Here is a 20,199-nt window from a genome sequence, read left to right as displayed (position 1 = left end):
TTTCAATCTGATGGAAATGAAAGCTAGGACTTGTATATGATACAGTCCAAAGTAATTTGTCGATCCAGAGGATGCTAGTAGGTATGCAAACTTCAGAGTTCCAGCAATGGACAGAAGAGAGCAAAATGGAGTTGGAATCTTCGTGTTTTGAAGAAATGGTCAAAGGGGTTTTGACTTCATCAATGGGTAACGAAGATGCTTGTAATTCAAGAAAGTAAGTGGGAGCGTAATAATATTTCTAAAAACCTTATGTGCTTGGCACATTGGTAATTGGAAATAAATTTCTTGACACGAATTAGGACTTCATTTGAAAATAGTTTTTCGATGAAGTGCTTAGGCTAAATAGCCTCAATATTAGGCATGATGATCTATGGAGATAGATTTACCTAATGGGGCTAAGCAATGAATACATATTGACAAGATGCTAAAACCTTTTAGCATTTAAAACGCCAAGGAGTGATTCTTGCCAAAGTCACATGGAAGGAGTTTTTGCAAGACTCGGTGTCCCAAAACACTGATGAGTAAAATACATGATGCAGATTCCACACACTTTTGTGTTTGGATTAATCATGTATTCCATGGTATGTAAAACAACCAGATATGTCCAATACTCCCAAGGTGTTGCGAGTATGGATACTAAAGTGATCAAAGTACTGATCGTGGGACAACAGTGAAAGATGTCATTGAGTACTAGAGTAAGTACTGATGATATATTTTCTTGCAAGCGGAGATCATGAAGAGTTCGTTGTAAAATGTTACATCGATAGTCTTCATCTTTTCACCGTGCGATTTTCGATTTAAGTTAAGGGTTTTGTGTAACACACAATGTGGTGGCACAGTTAGTTGGAATTTGTTCAAACTAGTTACTGTGGCGAATTCTATAACAAGGGCTAAGTATGTTGATGCTTTAGAAGCGACAAAGAAGATGTTGAATCATATAGTTCATTCATGAACTTAGTATAGTTCCAAGATGGCTTTTGACAATGGGACACTACTGCAGGTAGTTGCTCCATAACTCAGTCTGAGGAATCCAGGTTCGACCTGTGATTCACATACATACAAAGCCAAGTCCACACAAAATATGAATTTTGTGAAAACGTGAAAACGCGAGGACATACAAAGATACACACGGAACTGAAGTCGTCAGATCCGTTGGACATCAGGCTATACCACAAGCGAAGCATATTTACACCGGTGTTCCACAGGTGTGAAGTGCATTAGCATAAGCTAGATTATTGACTCTAGTGCAAGTGGGAGTCTGTAGGAGATATGCCTTAGAGGCAATAATAAATGATATTATTTATCTCCGAGTTCATAATTATGTTTATGTTCCATGCTATAACTGAAATGATTCTCGAGTCTGCAATATCCACGAGGCTCGGAGGAAGACTCAAATGCACGTGTGGAATAATAAACGGTAAAAAGTATTCCTAGTCTGGCCTCTAAGACTAGCTCAAGTGTTGCATGATGATTCTGTTTTCCTGGTCATGGGCATGTCTATGCCAGCAACTTTGAGGGCACAATGTTAAGAGAACATTTGTGTTGAATCGACCCGGATTGATGTTATGCTATGAGATTCATTCGTCACAAGTTTATTGGTACATAACACAGAGATGGTTAACGTTTGCATGATTCCTTAGACCATGAGAGTATCGAGTTTCTTCATGCTTGCTTCATGAACTTTGGGGTTTGTTAAACGTCATCCGTAAATGGGTGGCTATTACGGCGGCTTACGGGTTCATGGAAAAGTGTGTCAAGTAACTTGATAGCTCAAGATTGGGATTTGCTCCTCCGACGATGGAGAGATATCTCTGGGCCCTCTCGGTGTTACGGTATCCATCATCGTCTGGCCAGACACTTTGTGATTTGATCACGGGGATGCCGGAACACGATAACGAGAAAAGAGAACAATACCGGTAACGAGGTAACTAGCATAGTGGACAAGTTGTTGATCCACAGGAATGCCAACATGTCTCACCTCGGGTATTTGTAACATATCGCGAAGCAACAGGAATAGCACACGGTAACTGGAGGTTCACTCGAATATTTATTCGTGTGGGTATAGGGGTCAATATGGGTGTCCACGGCTCCGATGTTGATCATTGATCGGAAGGGGTTCCGGGTCATGTCTATACTTCACCGAACCTATAGGGTCACACGCTTAAGGGTCATCTATCTGCTGAATACTAGACAGGGAGTCTGAGAGAAAATCACCGAAAAAGTTTCGGACACCGAAAAGTTTCGGACAGCGGAATCGTACCGCAGAGAGAGGTCATCGGATAAGTTTCGATGATACCAAAAAGTTGTTTCGGGATACACCATTAAGTCAAATTGGTTTCGGCACATGCCTGATAATTCTTGGAGGATGCCAGAATCATTCTGGAAGCTTTTTGGAATTTTCTGAGATAAAAACCGGAAATGTTCCGGAGCTGCCGGAGCCACTTCAGATGCGTTTCGCAGATGAAAATCACTAAAACCGGAATTGTTTCGGAACGCGTTGAAAATCATTTTAGTGGGTACTGGAAATGTTCTTAGCCCACATAAATATTTTCAGTTCGATCAGACGCTGAAAAATGTCGTCGTGAATAGTGAAAATCAGCTTTATGGTTACTTTATGGAAAGCCACCTTTTGGGGCTTTGCTCCAAAAGATCTTGGGGATGACATGGATGGATAGGAGCCATTTTTTGGGCCCCTCATGGGGGTGTGGCCGGCCACATGAGGTATCCCCCCTTGGGGACCCTCTTGTTCCTTGGTTTCACTCCTAGGTCCTTGTGGAAGGACTTCATTCATGTGCATTTTGGGTTTTTTGTGAAACTACCCTACCCCCTTGGGATTTCCTATAAATAGAGGTGGAGGGGCAGCCCTCCACACTCATCCCTTGCTCTCATACACATGCCATGCATTATCTGGCTTCTTCTCTCCCTCCCACGAAAAGAGTTTCGTAGAGCCGTAAGGCTGTCTGGGTTCCGGCAGGAACTAGTTCTGGACGGCGAAGCCCTGCTGGATAGATGACACCGTATGTGTGCAACTCTGTAGAGAGATCGTAGTTTCGGTCTTAGTTCGTGAGTGCCTCCCGAAGGGCTGTCCGTGTGACCGTCCGAGTTTCGAAGGTCCTCCCGAAGGGCTGTCCGAGTGACCGTTCGAGTTTCGAAGGTCCTCCCGAAGGGCTGTCCGCGACACCGTCCGGGGGGGCTGTTCGACCGCCTCCCGGAGGGCTGTCTGAGGAGCAGATGAGGGTACACATCCTCGCGGTTGGGAGGTTGTAAATCCTAGCTGCGGGGATCTGCACCGCCGATCGTCATCGACTCTACTTCCCGCTGCGCTACGAGTCGGTAACGAAAAAAGATCAAACCATGTATGCAGTCTCCATAGTGGTCCTGGGCTGGTGCGTAGGTCGGAAATTTTTTGTTTTCTGCTGCGTTCCCTTACAGTTCTGGGCCCTGTATTTCTACACAATTTGTTCCCCTTTGAGAGGTTCATGGGATTCCTAAAGAAATATGTCCGTAACCACGCTCGGCCAGAAGTAAGCATCTCCATGGGCCATCAAACAGAGGATGTCATTGGGTTTTGTGTTGACTTCATTCCTGGCCTTAAGAAGATAGGTCTCCCTAAATCGCGGTATGAGGGGAGACTGACTGGAAAAGGCACGCTTGGAGGGGATTCAATAATATGTAGGGACGGATATTCTTGGTCTCAAGCACACTACACAGTTCTATAGAACTCTACCTTGGTGACCCCGTATGTCGATGAACACAAGAACAGTCTGCGCTCCAAACACCCGGAGTAGTGCGACGACTTGATTACATGTGAACACATCAGGACTTTCAGCAGTTGGTTGGAAACACGTCTCAGAGGTGACAACACTGTTTGTGATGAGCTGTACTCGTTGTCCAGGGGACCATCTTTGACTGTATTGACTTACAAAGGATACGAGATAAATAGGAATACATTTTACACGATCGCCCAAGATCAAAAGAGCACCAACCAAAACAGCGGTGTCCACTTTGACTTCATTCTTGAACTTAAGAAGATTGGTCTCCCTCAATCGCGGTATGAGGGGAGACTGACTGGAAAAGGCACGCTAGGAGGGGACTCAATAATATGTAGGGACGGGCATTCTTGGTCTCAAGAGCACTACATAGTTCTACAGAACTCTACCTTGGTGACCGCGTATGTCGATGAACACAAGAACGTTCTGTGCTCCAAACACCCGGAGCAGTGTGACGACTGGATTACATGTGAACACATCAGGACTTTCGGCAGTTGGTTGGAAACACGTCTCAGAGGTGACAACACTGTTTCTGATGAGCTCTACTCGTTGGACAGGGAATCATCTTCGACTGTATTGACTTACAAAGGATACGAGATAAATGGGAATACATTTTACATGATCGCCCAAGATCAAATGAGCACCAACCAAAACAGCGGTGTCCTCTTTGATGCAGCAACCAAGAGGGGAAGGGACACATATTATGGTTATATAGTGGACATATGGGAACTTGACTACGGGCATGATTTTAAGGTCCCTTTGTTTCAGTGCAAATGGGTCAATCTGTCAGGAGGCGGGGTACAGGTAGACCCACAGTATGTATGTACGTATTTTTTAGATATATGTATTTTTTAGATGTATTTTTTGTATGTATGTATGTATTTTTTGTATGTATTTTTTCAATTGTAATATGCATGATGTTTTAAATTTTTAAATGTGCTTTGTTTTTTTAGATGTGATAGATAGATGCTTTGTGGAGATGAGATGAAATGGAAGAGAACTTTTTTTAAACTTTTTATATGTATGGAAAAGAGGAAGAAGGAAGAAGGAAGAAGGAAGAAAAAGAAGGAGAGGAAAAAAGAAAATAAGAAGAGGAAGAAGGAGAAGAAGAGAAGAAGAGAAGAGGAAGAAAAGGAGAAAAAAATAAAAAGAGAAAGAAGAAGAAAAAAAAGAGGAGAAGAAGAAGGAATAGAGGAGAAGTTCTTCTTCTCCTCTATTCCTTCTTCTTCTCCTCTTCTCCTCTATTCCTTCTTCTTCTCCTCTTTTTTTCTTCTTCCTCTTCTTATTTTTATCGGGAACGAGGGTGCCGAGGATCGCCGAGTGGTCGAGGGTCGGGAACTAGGGTAGAGGGTCGAGGGTCGAGGATCGCCGAGTGGTCGAGAGGGGTACGTCGATCAACCCCCTCTCGCTCGACCAACTCTCGAGGACACCCAAACCTCCTACCCCCTCCCGCCCCTACCCGACAAACTCTCTCGAGATTTATCAAGAATGCCCCCATTATGGATGTGCATAATTAAGTTGATCCATATTTTTTCTGATCTGATCTACGCTTCTACACGTGCACGTTCTCTTGTGTCAAAGTATTAAAGCAATCCATGGTTTCATAATTAGCCAGAAGTAACATGCGCATGATGGTATGAAGCTCTCCAAAATTATTTTGGAACGGAGTCCTGATAGGATAATTCGCTTTTTGGTACGAAGTTCAGCAAAGGCCTTCCAAATAGCGACATTCGAAAGGCTCTTGCTGAACTTCGTACCAAAAAGCGAATTATCCTATCAGGACTCCGTTCCAAAATAACTTTGGAGAGCTTCATACCATCATGCGCCTGTTACTTCCGACTAATGATGAAGCCATGGTTTTCTTGAATCCTTTTGACACTAGACAACGTCACATATAGAAGGGTAGATGAGATCAGGAAAAATAGGGACCATTTTCTGCACATCCATAATAGCGCCATTTTCTTAAATCCCTTGTCGGTCCGGACGTCGGACATTCATGAGAGAGGCGGTTTGGCCCAAACCCTATAAGCGTTGCCGCGAGGCCACCTCAAACCCTAGAAGCGTCGAGGCCACCCCAAACCCTAGAAGCGTCGAGACCACCCCAAACCCTAGAAGCGTTGCCGAGGCCACCCCAAACCCTAGAAGCGTTGTCCAGGCCACCCCAAACCGTAGAAGCGTCGATGCCACTAATTAATATTCCTTGTTGTGGTTATCTAGCTAGGTCTATGTTTGCCACTAATATATCCATTTGTCATGTTTGTATATTAATTTCCATGTTGTAATATTTGCAGAAACTATGGAGCACAAAGACTTGGAAACAGAACAGTCATTGGGGGACATAATCCTCGGTGGAGGTGTGATAACCCACAAGTATAGGGGATATATTGTAGCCTCTTTCGATAAGTAAGAGTGTCAAACCCAACGAGGAGCTAAAGGTAGAACAAATATTCCCTCAAGTTCTATCGACCACCGATACAACTCTACGCACACTTGACGTTCGCTTTATCGGAAATAAGTATGAAACTAGAAGTACTTTGTAGGTGTTTTTGGATAGGTTAGCAAGAATATAAAGAGCACGTAAATAAAATCTAGGGGCTGTTTAGATAAAGACACAATAAAGTAAATATAGCGAGTGTGGAAAAGTGGTGGTAGGAGTTGTGAAATTGTCCCTAAGCAATTGACTACTTTACTAGACTGATAGCAGGTTTTATGTGGGAGAGGCCACTGCTAGCATGTCATCCCTGACTTGGAATTCTATGCACTTATGATTGGAACTATTAGCAAGCATCCGCAACTACTAACGTTCATTAAGGTAAAACCCAACCATAGCATTAAGATATATTGGTCCCCCTTCAATCCCGCATGCATCAATTTCTATGCTAGGTAGAAGCTTCTATCACTCTTGCCCTCCAATACATAGTCCTATCAACATACAACTAACCCTATGGTGTGATCCATGCGCGCGCTCATATGATGGGCACCAAAGGACAACAACATAGCCACAAGCAAATTAAATCAATCATAGCAATTCATCAACCACCGATAGGACAACGAAAATCTACTCAGACATCATAGGATGGCAACACATCGTTGGATAATAATATGAAGCATAAAGCACCATGTTCAAGTAGAGGGTACAGTGGGTTGCGGGAGAGTGGACCGCTGTAGATAGAGGGGGGAAGGTGATGGAGATGTTGGTGAAGATGGCAGAGGTCTTGGCGAAGATCGCGATGATGATGATGGTGGCCACAGCAGCGTTCCGGCGCCATCGGAAGAGAGGGGGAGAGGGGGCCCCTTCTTCTTCTTCTTCCTTGACCTCCTCCCTAGATGGGAGAAGGGTTTCCCCTCTGGTCCTTGGCCTCCATGGCATGGGAGGGGCGAGAGCCCCTCCGAGATTGGATTTGTCTCTCTGTCTCTCTCTGTTTCTGCGTTCTGGTCTTCTGCCCTTTCACCGTTTCGTATATATATATGGAGATCTGTAACTCTGATTGGATTGAAACCTTCGCCCAGATTTTTCTCCGAAAATTAGCTTTCTTGCGGCCAAAGTAGAGAAGCAACCGCCTTACGGGTGGCCCACGAGGGGGGCAGGTGCGCCCAGGGGGGCAGGCGCCCCCTACCTTGTGGCCACCTCGGGCACCGTCTCGCGTGGATTCTTCTTCCCATATTTTCCAAATATTCCAAAAATATTCTCCATCCGTTTTCATCCCGTTTGGATTCCGTTTGATATGGGGTTTCTGCGAAACATAAAACATGCAACAAACAGGAACCGGCACTGGGCACTGGATCAATATGTTAGTCCCAAAAATAGTATAAAAAGTTGCCAAAAGTATATGGAAGCTGTATAATATTGGCATGGAACAATAAAAAATTATAGATACGACAAAGACGTATCAACATCCCCAAGCTTAATTCCTGCTCGTCCTCGAGTAGGTAAATGATAAAAAAGATAATTTCTGATGTGGAATGCTACCTAGCATAATCTTGATCATGTATCTAATCATGGCATGAATATTAAGACACAAATGATTCAAAGCAATAGTCTATCATTTGACATAAAAACAATAATACTTCAAGCCTACAAATAAAGCAATCATGTCTTTTCAAAATAACATGGCCAAAGAAAGTTATCCCTACAAAATCATATAGTCTGGCTATGATCCATCTTCACCACACAAAATATTCACATTATGCACAACCCCGATGACAAGCCAAGCAATTGTTTCATACTTTTGACGTTCTCAAACCTTTTCAACTTCCACGCAATACATGAGCGTGAGCCATGGACATAGCACTATAGGTGGAATAGAATATGATGGTGGAGGTTGTGTGGAGAAGACAAAAAGGAGAAAGTCTCACATCGACGTGGCTAACCAATGGGCTATGGAGATGCCCATCAATTGATGTCAATGCGAGGAGTAGGGATTGCCATGCAACGGATGCACTAAGAGCTATAAGTGTATGAAATCTCAAACTGAAAACTAAGTGGGTGTGCATCCAACTTGCTTGCTCATGAAGACCTCGGGCGTTTGAGGAAGCCCATCATCGGAATATACAAGCTAAGTTCTATAATGAAAATTCCCACTAGTATATGAAAGTGATAACTAAAGAGACTCTCTATATGAAGAACATGGTGCTACTCTGAAGCACAAGTGTGGTAAAAGGATAGTAACATTGTCCCTTCTCTCTTTTTCTCTCATTTTTTTATTTTTTTATTTTTATTTTTTTATTTTTTTCATATTTTTTTGGTGGGCTTCTTTGGCCTCTTTTTTTATTTGGGCTTCTTTGGCCTCTTTTATTTTGATAACCTCAAATGGGACAATTTTATAATAATGATGATCATCACACTTTTATTTACTTACAACTCAATACTAGAACAAAGATATGACTCTATATGAATGCCTCCGGCGGTGTACCGGGATGTGCAATGATCTAGCGTAGCAATGACATCAAAAAACGGACAAGCCATGAAAACATCATGATAGCTATCTTATGATCATGCAAAGCAATATGACAATAAATGCTCAAGTCATGTATATGATGATGATGGAAGTTGCATCGCAATATATCTCGGAATGGCTATGGAAATGCCATGATAGGTAGGTATGGTGGCTGTTTTGAGGAAGATATAATGAGGCTTATGTGTGATAGAGCGTATCGTATCATGGGGTTTGGATGCACCGGCGAAATTTGCACCAACTCTCGAGGTGAGAAAGGGCAATGCACGGTACCGAAGAGGCTAGCAATGATGGAAGGGTGAGAGTGCGTATAATCCATGGACTCAACATTAGTCATAAAGAACTCATATACTTATTGCAAACATCTATTAGTCATCGAAACAAAGTACTACGCGCATGCTCCTACGGGGATAGATTGGTAGGAAAAGACCATCGCTCGTCCCCGACCGCCACTCATAAGGAAGACAATCAATAAATAAATCATGCTCCGACTTCATCACATAACGGTTCACCATACTTGCATGCTACAGGAATCACAAACCTCAACACAAGTATTTCTACTAATCCACAACTACCCACTAGCATGACTCTAATATCGCCATCTTTATATCGCAAAACTATTGCAGGGAATCAAACATGCCATATTCAGTGATCTACAAGTTTTATGTAGGATTTTATGACTAACCATGTGAATGACCAATTCCTGTCAACTCTCTAAATGGATATAAGTGAAGCAAGAGAGTTTAATTCTTTCTACAAAAGATATGCCCACGCTCTAACAAATATAAGTGAAGCAAAAGAGCATTCTACAAATGGCGGTTTTCTATGTGAAGAGAAACAGACAATCCAAACTTCAAACGATATAAGTGAAGCACATGAAGCATTCTATAAAGCCATACTCAAAAGATATAAGTGAAGTGCAAAGAGCATTCTATAAATCAACCAAGGACTATCTCATACCAGCATGGTGCATAAAAGAAAAGTGAAAACTAAATGCAAAAGACGCTCCAAGATTTGCACATATCGCATGAACGAAATGAATCCGAAAACATACCGATACTTGTTGAAGAAAGATGGGATGCCTTCCGGGGCATCCCCAAGCTTAGACGCTTGAGTCTCCTTGAATATTTACTTGGAGTGCCTCGGGCATCCCCAAGCTTGAGCTCTTGCCTCTCTTCCTTCTTCTCACATCGAGACTTTCTCGATCATCGAACACTTCATCCACACAAAACTTCAACAGAAAACTCGGTAAGATCCGTTAGTATAATTAAAGCAAATCACTACTCTAAGTACTGTTGCAAACCAATTCATATTTTGTTTTTGCATTATAGCTACTGTAATATAACTTTTCCATGGCTTAATCCACTGATATAAATTGATAGTTTCATCAAAACAAGCAAACTATGCATCAAAAATAGAATCTGTCTAAAACAGAACAGTCTGTAATAATCTGAAAATTAACCATACTTCTGGTACTTCAAAAATTCTTCCAAAGTTAGGAAAAATAAAATATTTGTATATAAAGACATTGCAAAAAGTTCCAGAACAATTTGACGTTCCAGTAAAAAATGTAAAATCGCGCACTACAGCCAAAGTTTCTGTCCCGCACCGTACAAACCAACAAGCATTGTAAACATCCTAAAGGCAAACCTTGGCACATTATTTTTATAATACAATGGAATTGTACAAGGGGATAATTATTTTTGTTGAAAAGTTTCTGTAATTAAGATTCACAAAGTTTCCATGGGCATGAACAAAGTTCAAGGACGTCCCCCACTTTCACAATGCTCGTCTATCTCACTTTCACTTTTCTTTTTGAAAAGTTTTGGGTTCCCCTCTTTATTTTTTTGTTTTTAAACTATATAAAAGCACACAGCAGAAATAAATGACTCTCTAAAACTTCCGGGTTGTCTCCCTGGCAGCGCTTTCTTTAAAGCCATTAAGCTAGGCATATAGTGCTCAAGTAGTGAATCCACCCGGATCACAAGGTATATCAAAGCCAATTTTAATTAACAATGATTTGTAATTTAGTAGTGAGCACAAAGTAACATATATCATGTAATGACGAAGTCCAACTCTCTTCCTATGCATCAGCATGTCATAAAAGAACAATTCATGCACACATAGTAAAGGCCAATGCATAGTATAAACAGTTTCTTGCAATTTTTTCGTGTTGGAAACATGGAGAGGCGGAGATGTAGTTCCTCTTTCATAATAATTGCAAGTAGGAGCAGCAAGCACATGCATATTATATTCATCAAAATCATCATGTGTAATAGTAAAACGCAACCCATCAATATAATCCTTAATAAGGGCAAACTTCTCCGATATAGTGTAGTCGGGAGAATTCAAAAAGATAATAGGACTATCATGCGTGGGTGCAATAGCAACAATTTCATGTTTAACATAAGGAACTATAGCAAGTTCATCTCCATAAGCATAATTCATATTGGCATCTTGGCCACAAGCATAGCAAGCATCATCAAAAAGGGATATTTCAAAAGAATCAACGGGATCATAAATATCATCATAGCAATCATCCTTCGGTAAGCACGAAGGGAAATTAAACAATGTATGAGTTGAAGAGTTACTCTGATTAGAAGGTGGGCACGGGTAGCTAATCCGCTCTTCCTCCTTTTGTTCTTCGCTCTCCCCATCATCTTTTTCATCCAATGAGCTCACAGTTTCATCAATTTCTTCTTCCATAGACTCCTGCAAAATATTAGTCTCTTGTTGGACAACGGAAGAGTCCTCAATATATGGTTTAACATAGGCATTAGAAGCATAATTATCATAGCAATATTCAAGTATGGCAAAATTTTCAGATTTGTAAAGAGTAGCATCATACTTTTCAATCAAAGAATCAATTTCATAAGCATCCTAAAAGCAACAAATTCTTCAATTTGTTGAACATCATAGTAATTATAAACACCCTTAGCATAAGAAGATACGATTCCATTATCACTAAACAAACATTGGTAGGGAAGGTGTTTCTTAGGGTCTTCAGAACAACTACTAATATCATATATTTCGCATAAATTCCAAGCATAGCATTGCAAACGATGAATTTGATCCAGTAAATGTTTCCCTTTTTCAGATATGCGGTGTCGCACATAACAAGCATGCTCATCTAAAGATTTGCCCTCAACTAAGCTAGTTGGGGTTTCAGCACGAGCACATAGGGATCGAAGATGATCCAAGTAATAAGCTTCAGGAGTGTGATAGATTTTGAGTGGTTCTTCAACCATTGGTTCAGTAGGTACAACTATTTTTTTTGGTATTTTGCTTCCTACCCATAACTAAAGATAGAAAACAACTAAGAACAGCAAATAAAAATTACTTAGTGATAAAGCAGACAAGCACACACTCGCTATGACTCCCTGGCAACGGTGCCAGAAAAAGGTCTTGATAACCCACAAGTATAGGGGATCAATTGTAGCCTCTTTCGATAAGTAAGAGTGTCGAACCCAACGAGGAGCTAAAGGTAGAACAAATATTCCCTCAAGTTCTATCGACCACCGATACAACTCTACGCACACTTGACGTTCGCTTTACCGGAAATAAGTATGAAACTAGAAGTACTTTGTAGGTGTTTTTGGATAGGTTAGCAAGAATATAAAGAGCACGTAAATAAAATCTAGGGGCTGTTTAGATAAAGACACAATAAAGTAAATATAGCGAGTGTGGAAAAGTGGTGGTAGGAGTTGTGAAATTGTCCCTAAGCAATTGACTACTTTACTAGACTGATAGCAGGTTTTATGTGGGAGAGGCCACTGCTAGCATGTCATCCCTGACTTGGAATTATATGCACTTATGATTGGAACTATTAGCAAGCATCCGCAACTACTAACGTTCATTAAGGTAAAACCCAACCATAGCATTAAGATATATTGGTCCCCCTTCAATCCCGTATGCATCAATTTCTATGCTAGGTAGAAGCTTTTGTCACTCTTGCCCTCCAATACATAGTCCTATCAACATACAACTAACCCTATGGTGTGATCCACGCGCGCGCTCATATGATGGGCACCAAAGGACAACAACATAACCACAAGCAAATTAAATCAATCATAGCAATTCATCAACCACCGGTAGGACAACGAAAATCTACTCAGACATCATAGGACGGCAACACATCGTTGGATAATAATATGAAGCATAAAGCACCATGTTCAAGTAGAGGGTACAGCGGGTTGCGGGAGAGTGGACCGCTGTAGATAGAGGGGGAAAGGTGATGGAGATGTTGGTGAAGATGGCGGAGGTGTTGGTGAAGATCGCGGTGATGATGATGGTGGCCACGGCAGCGTTCCGGCGCCACCGAAAGAGAGGGGGAGAGGGGCCCCCTTCTTCCTTGACCTCCTCCCTAGATGGGAGAAGGGTTTCCCCTCTGGTGCTTGGCCTCCATGGCATGGGAGGGGCGAGAGCCCCTCCCAGATTGGATCTGTCTCTCTGTCTCTCTCTGTTTCTGCGTTCTGGTCTTCTGCCCTTTCACCGTTTCGTATATATATGGAGATCCGTAACTCCGATTGGATTGAAACCTTCGCCAGATTTTTCTCTGAAAATTAGCTTTCTTGCGGCCAAAGTAGAGCAGCAACCGCCTTACGGATGGCCCACGAGGGGGGCAGGCGCGCCCCCTACCTCGTGGCCACCTCGGGCACCGTCTCGCGTTGATTCTTCTTCCATATTTTCCAAATATTCCAAAAATATTCTCCGTCCGTTTTCATCCCGTTTGGATTCCTTTGATATGGGGTTTCTGCGAAACATAAAACATGCAACAAACAGGAACTGGCACTGGGCACTGCATCAATATGTTAGTCCCAAAAATAGTATAAAAATTTGCCAAAAGTATATGGAAGATGTATAATATTGGCACGGAACAATAAAAAATTATAGATACGATGGAGACGTATCAAGGTGATATCTTATCGTAACTCAACGACACCGATGGTCTGGAAGGAGAGGGTGAAGCAGGCTCCGGTGATCGAACAATGGAGGAGGAAGGACATGATCATGATGGCTCCGGTGACCGAATGCCAGTGGAAGAAGGAGACCGTGATGACGGCTCCAGTGACCTAACGGAGGAGGGAGCTGTTGCAAAGTTTAGCGAGGTATATATATTAATTAAGTCTGTGCTGACTAGCTAATTGATGCATTAATTGTTTTGGTAGGTAGACATATTAACTCTTCTTCCTTCTTTTCTAGCCCTCCGGATCGAGCCAAACTTCGGTAACGAGATGAGGCCCGAAGAAAAGGTTGCGCCAGGATGAAAGGTTCACGATCACAGCAATCGCGGACGATGGCCAACGGATTGAACCCAGGCGGACCAAGGAAGCATTTTCTGCTCAGTGCGGGGCTATTGTTAGGTACATAATCCCGATTAGCATCCAACAATGGAATAAGCCTAAGAACGAAGACCCTCAAGTTCTTTATGTCAACGATAGACAGAAAATGATCTTTGGACCGCGCTGAAGGCAAATTTCACCCTACCGCCAGAGGAGGATCCGGATAAGCCAGTTATAGAGCCATTGGTCAAGGATCATGCTTTTAAGAAGATGGCAGATCTATTCAGGAGGTGGAAGAATGAGTTGAAATCAATGTATGTCGACAAAGGGAAGACTCCAGAATTCACCGGCCGATTTGAGAAGATAAGATATCACTGACCCACATTTGTGGCCTACAAGACATCGAAGAGGAGTAAGAAGATGTCAGAGACAAACGAGATCCATGTGACCGTTGAGGACAGCCTCTGGCACGTCGTGAGTGTGACAGGGGAGTCCACAGCCGCAACCAACAGCGACGACGTGCTGGTTCATAGGCCATGGTCGATGCCACGCCTGTGAGAGGGCTACTTCCACGAGCGCAGCTATGTGCTTGAGTCCCGCTGGGAGCTGTTGTGGGTGTCGGTGCACATTTTGAAGTATATACCCTGATCAAGGTAAGAATCGTCGACGCACTCTCGATGTCCATGCACACGCTTGAGGAGGTCACCAAGGGGCCGGAAAAGTTGATGTGGCCAAGGAAAGATGGCCGGAGCATGGAGGACCGCGTGTTGTTCCTGGGGTGGCCTGATAGTTTCGCCGTGGACGCGTCCCGTCTGGGCGTGACCGGTGGGTTCGCCTACTTCTTGTACTACGATGACCAGGGCGGCCGCCTGCCGCATGAGCGACATGGCATGTTCAGGTACAACACGACAGAGTTTGTCGAGTGGCTGCCCCAAGGATGGGACAGCGACATGTGCATGTGGCTCCTCCCCCAGCTCACAATTGCTCCAATCCAGCACGGTCCAGCTAATACTTCAAGAAGCAATAACACTTGTGCTGGGGTGTTGATGCCCAACCTACCTCTCAGTGCGAATAGCTCTTGGCTGCAACACTTGTTCAGCATGCGGCAACACTTGTTCAGCATGTTCAGTAGACTGTTTGGTGGCAAGGTGTACTAGAAGAAGACCGCGACCTAGGATGGTATTGGATCATCGCCATAAGCCCTACATAGGTGAGCATGGTGAAATAGAGGCGTCGAAGAAGTAAAGTTCTTTCCACCCGGAGGACGGGGGATGTGTAGTTGGAGTGCTCGACTATTATAATTGTCTAAATTGATTTATTGTAATAGTTATCATGGTCCGGTTATTGAGTAGGATTATCTATATTTTTTGCTTAATTTGTCCAATATGTAGTGAATTTATCCGTTAGCTCGGCTCGGTATATAGCCCGTTGGAGTTCAGTCAGTGTATTACAAGATGCAATGTTATATCAATCGCTTAGCTCTAGGTTAAAAACCACAATGCATTTTCCCACAAAAAAAGTTAAACGAGACTTGCACATCACTGCACTACATCATGTGATCAATCATTGCTGATCAAATTGCCCCATTTCTATCTCTTGTCTTCTAATATTCATCAGAAGAAGAAGCCGGAGAAAAGTCTGAAGGGAAATCATGTGGAGGAAGATGGGGAGAGTGAGGAGCTCACCGGTGCTAGACGGGTTTACAATGGTTGGGCATGAGAGAAAGCTCACAAATCTATACCCATGGAGTAGAAATATGAAGATTAGTGGAGAGTAGAAAAAGGGCATTGTATCGTGGAACAATGGGACGTGGTGAATCATCTACCGTCCAGGTGCAATGTGCTTCGTGTTGGTTGTAGGCCCACTTCATTGTATTGCTTTGTACTCCCTCCGTTTCTTTTTAGTCTACATATAAGATTTGGTCAAAGTCAATTCTTTTTTATCTTTGACTAAGTTTATAGAAAAATATCAAGATTCACAATATGAAATAAATATTGTTAGATGCATCGTGAAATTAATTTTCATACTATATAGTTTTAGCATTGTAGATGTTGATATTTTTCCTACAAAGTTGATCAAACTTTACAAAGTTTGACTTTGACCAAATCTTATATACAAACTAAAAAGAAACGGAGGGAGTATTTTACAGCCCACTTTTCGTATATAAGATTAAGTCAAATCTTTGTAGACCCCACAAATGTTCCTCTCTCTATCTCTCTCCTCCGGACTCAGCTTCAGTGCCTTTGTAGAGCAAAGGCAGAGAGAGCCTTAGCCTACCATATCTGCCACTCATTCTTCATCCGACGCTGAAAGGAAAACACGGCCTTGTGCTGTGTTCTATACTGCACAACCATGTATTGTATAGTACAAACTACTACAAGTTTTCTGATTTGATAGATGCACTTGCTTGTGTGTGTGTGTGTGTGTGTGATCAGAATGCTTGAAATCTGTAGAAATCATGGGCATTTTGTTCAGGTCGTACACGCATGTGCAAGCAAATAAATATTGTAAACAGCGAGGGTGAAATTGATAAAGCATCTTGCATCTCTGCTGTTTTGTACAGATGATTGCACTTAGTTTTGTTCACAGTACAAATCCCTGAAGACTTTGTGTTGGGAGGTAGCATTAACCATATAATTAATGGCTAGAAATGGAAATACACAATCTATGAAATTCTAGATGAGAAACCTTATCAGCTAGCATTTACAAACAATGTTCTGAACTAAAAGGAAAATAAGTTCAGAAATAGCTATCCCAACCTCCAGAGAGCTATTAATGTAGAGAAAACGTGTTGGATATACAAAACATTTATTTTTTCCGCAGGCATCTTCGGCTTTTTAGATGGTATTTTTCCTGTTTTATTTTCGACTTTTCGGTTTTCCCCCATGTCGGTGTCAAAACCGGCGGATCTCGGGTAGGGGGTCCCAAGCAGTGTGTCATGGATCGATGGGTAACAGGAGACAGGGGACACGATGTTTACCCAGGTTCGGGCCCTCTTAATGGAGGTAATACCCTACTTCCTGCTTGATTGATCTTGATGATATATAGATTACAAGAGTTGATCTACCTCGAGATCATATGTTGTGGTCTAAGACCTAAGGGTATGATGAGTAATGTCATAATGATCTATCGACTAGCCTGGCCTCGGGTTATATAATGTACCAGAGGCCTAGGATAACAAGAGTCCTAGTCGAATATGCCGGTGGAGAGGAGTCCTTGTCTTGATCACCAAGTCTTGTGGAATCTTCCTCGTGTATACTTCGGCTGTCCGAACTGGCCCATGAGTAAACGACCATGGGGGTCCTCGGCCCAATCCAACTAATCGGGAGACGATGTGGTGAGTACCCCCTGGTCTAGGACACCGTCAGTAGCCTCCCTGAACCGGTCTTCAAGTTGGGGACGCTCCTCTATTCTTTTGAACTGTTCTTCGTCTTCAGTCGTCGGTCTTGAAAACTGGTTCAACAAATCTTCTCTTCGATTTTGAGGATCGCCGAGGTGAATCCGAAGAGTTTACACGTCGGGTATCCGAGGAGCCCATTTAAGTTCTCGGCCTTTGTCAATGCCTTGTTATTTTTTACGCCACACCTCAGGTTTGAAGTTGTTCCCGTGTGGCGGTGTCCTCTTGCATCCGAGCCCCAACGCCGGACTGCATTCGAGGTATCTTTTGCAGCCAAGCACGAACACCAGACTGCTTCCGAGCTCCAACGCCGGAATGTATCTGAGCTCCAACGCCGGACTGTGTCCAAGCTCCAACGCCGGACTGTATCCGAGCTCCAACGCTGGACTATATCCGAGGTGTCATAGATCACCTTGGTTCAAAAAAGTTGAAGGAGTTTTGCCGAGCTTAATACCGGAAATGCCCTCTATGGAGCTAGCCACTGGCGTCCGAGCTTTATGCCGGACTACTTCCGAGGTGGTGCACCACCCCGACCGCGGGCTGATTTTTGTGAATATTTTTTATTGGTGCAATTTATTCTCTCCCGAGATATATGGCCAGTATATGTATATCCAGTAGCCCTCAAGGTGTGTGTCAGTCTAAAACCCGAGATGCACCTGAAGGAAAACATAGAACCGCTGATCCTAGTAGCCCCTGGACTCAGGTCGATGCGCGAAATCGGCCTGAGGATCAACTCCTAGCTCGTCAGCATACGTAGGAATATAAACGTAGTGTAATATATTAGAGATAATAGTGATCGGCGAACGTGCCCTTGAGAGAGGGTCTTGAGAAGTTGCCGCAATATATTAGCTTGATGCCAGATAGGTCCAGATGGTACCTATTGTTGTCCGAAGACGCGTTTGCCCATAGTTCGGTCAAGCCGAACACTAAGCACTTTGAGTTTTCTGCATTGAATAGGCAATGCAGTAGCCCCCAAGACACTGGTCTGGTGGCAACACCAGATCAGGGGATCGATGTGCCCCTGTAATATTTGTAAATAATAAGCGCGAAGCCCAGTAGCCCCCGAGCCTTAATGTGGGCACGGATGGCCGAATTAAGGATCGATATCCGTTTGACAGAAAATTTTGTTGTGTTTAACACAAACTTCTCGGAAAGAGAATAAAGATCTCAAAAGGGAGTTAAAGCTAACGAAAGTTGAGCTCGCCAAGTTCGGCCTTAAGGGGCTTAATAGATAGGAAATCAATGCCAATAGGGAACTATGAGAGTGTTATGTCAACTGATCGGTTGTCTCAAAGAGACTGTGCTATTGACTCTTTAAAAGATTGGCTGCGAAAAAATTGATTTTTGCTCACAATTTATGTGTAATGACTCTATGTACCCAAGTACTTTACATCATTAATGCTCGGATCCGCATTGTACAAAACTTTGTTGACCGACCATCGGCTTCAACCTCTTCGGCTAGTAGCCGAGGAGTGTTTTCCTACTTTATAAAGCCGTTAGAGATATGTTATATTACGTTTATGGAAAACAAGGCAATCCGGCCATACGGTTTTATAAACAAAGGTACACGGAGAGATATGTTATATTACGTTTTAACGTAAGAAACATCTTCCAAAGTAAATAGTCCCGCTATCGGTTCCTTTCTTTGGGTTGTCATGCTTATCATGATCATGAAACCTCACCTCCGATCCGATCAATGTGGGAGGAAAATATTGAGGATTTATTTCGGGAAAAGTTCCCGAACTCTATGGTATTAATGAACCAAAATTTTCACTTCTATCATTGCCGACCAATGTGATCCTTTAATATTGCTAGCTTTCGGCTTCACCCTGTCTGAGGTACTAACTCGGATGACCCGGTAGTAACAATCACAGAGCTGCTCCCTTTACCGCCTAGCCGAACAATCAGGAACGTAGGGGTAAGCACAGGAGCCAGGCAACCCAGCTTGGCCAAAATCTTAAGTCAAATTGATGCATATTTATGGCTTTATAACGATGATTGTGGAAGGCGGCTCTTGTATATTAAATAGAAACGCTGATGATATATTTATTTTGACTCCGTTGCGATCATTTATCATTTGAAAGTGGCCCATCGTCGGCTTCCACCCTCTTGTAGATGCTACACAGGGTGTTTCCGCAATAACAAAATAACCCTTAGCCGACGTCTCGGTGCCCGAAGGCGGTTGTGTTAGCGGAAACGAGGCAATCAGATATGCGGGCTTTATAACTTTCACTTAGTCATAGGAGCTTAAAGTTGGGAGGCCGGTAACTAGCCCCCGGTTAGTGTTCGGCGACAGTCGAGGTCAAGCCGTAAACACTTCGGCCAATGTTATGAACGCCGTCATTTAACACGGGGTGACTTCTATCGATCTTATAGTTTAATACAGTCATCGGATCGCTGACCAGTTTACGCTTATTGTGACAGTCAGTTTTTGGCTTTCTCCACTGAGGCGCTTAACTATGCTAGCTGGAAGCACAATCGCAGTGGTTCTCCCTTTGCGCACCTAGCCGAACAAAGCGGAACATAGGAGGCAAGCACAGGAGCCGGGTAACCCAACTATTGACCAAAGACACAATTCGAAACCGATGCATATATAGCAATATCCGAGAATGTTTTTGCCGAATCTCTAAATGTGTCCGGCGTTGCACTGTGAGACTTATGCTGGAAACACACAAATAATTTAAAAGTGCCATAGGCTTGGAAAACCAAAAAACTTCAGTAAAAACTTGACGACCGAACTAGATCAAGTGTTCGGTGCCAATCCGAAAATTGGAGAAAAAAGAAAAAAAATTGTG

The 20,199-nt window shown here is 43.0% G+C and overlaps 1 pseudogene; it reads left to right on the top strand.

The window, feature by feature from the left end:
- Positions 1-15,584, top strand: part of LOC141020855 (uncharacterized) — a 105,727-nt pseudogene extending 90,143 nt beyond the window's left edge.
- Positions 15,585-20,199: the final 4,615 nt, after the last annotated feature.

Source organism: Aegilops tauschii, chromosome 3 (genome assembly GCF_002575655.3).
Source record: "Aegilops tauschii subsp. strangulata cultivar AL8/78 chromosome 3, Aet v6.0, whole genome shotgun sequence".
NCBI lineage: Eukaryota > Viridiplantae > Streptophyta > Magnoliopsida > Poales > Poaceae > Aegilops > Aegilops tauschii.
This window is presented reverse-complemented; position numbering and strand designations above follow the sequence as displayed.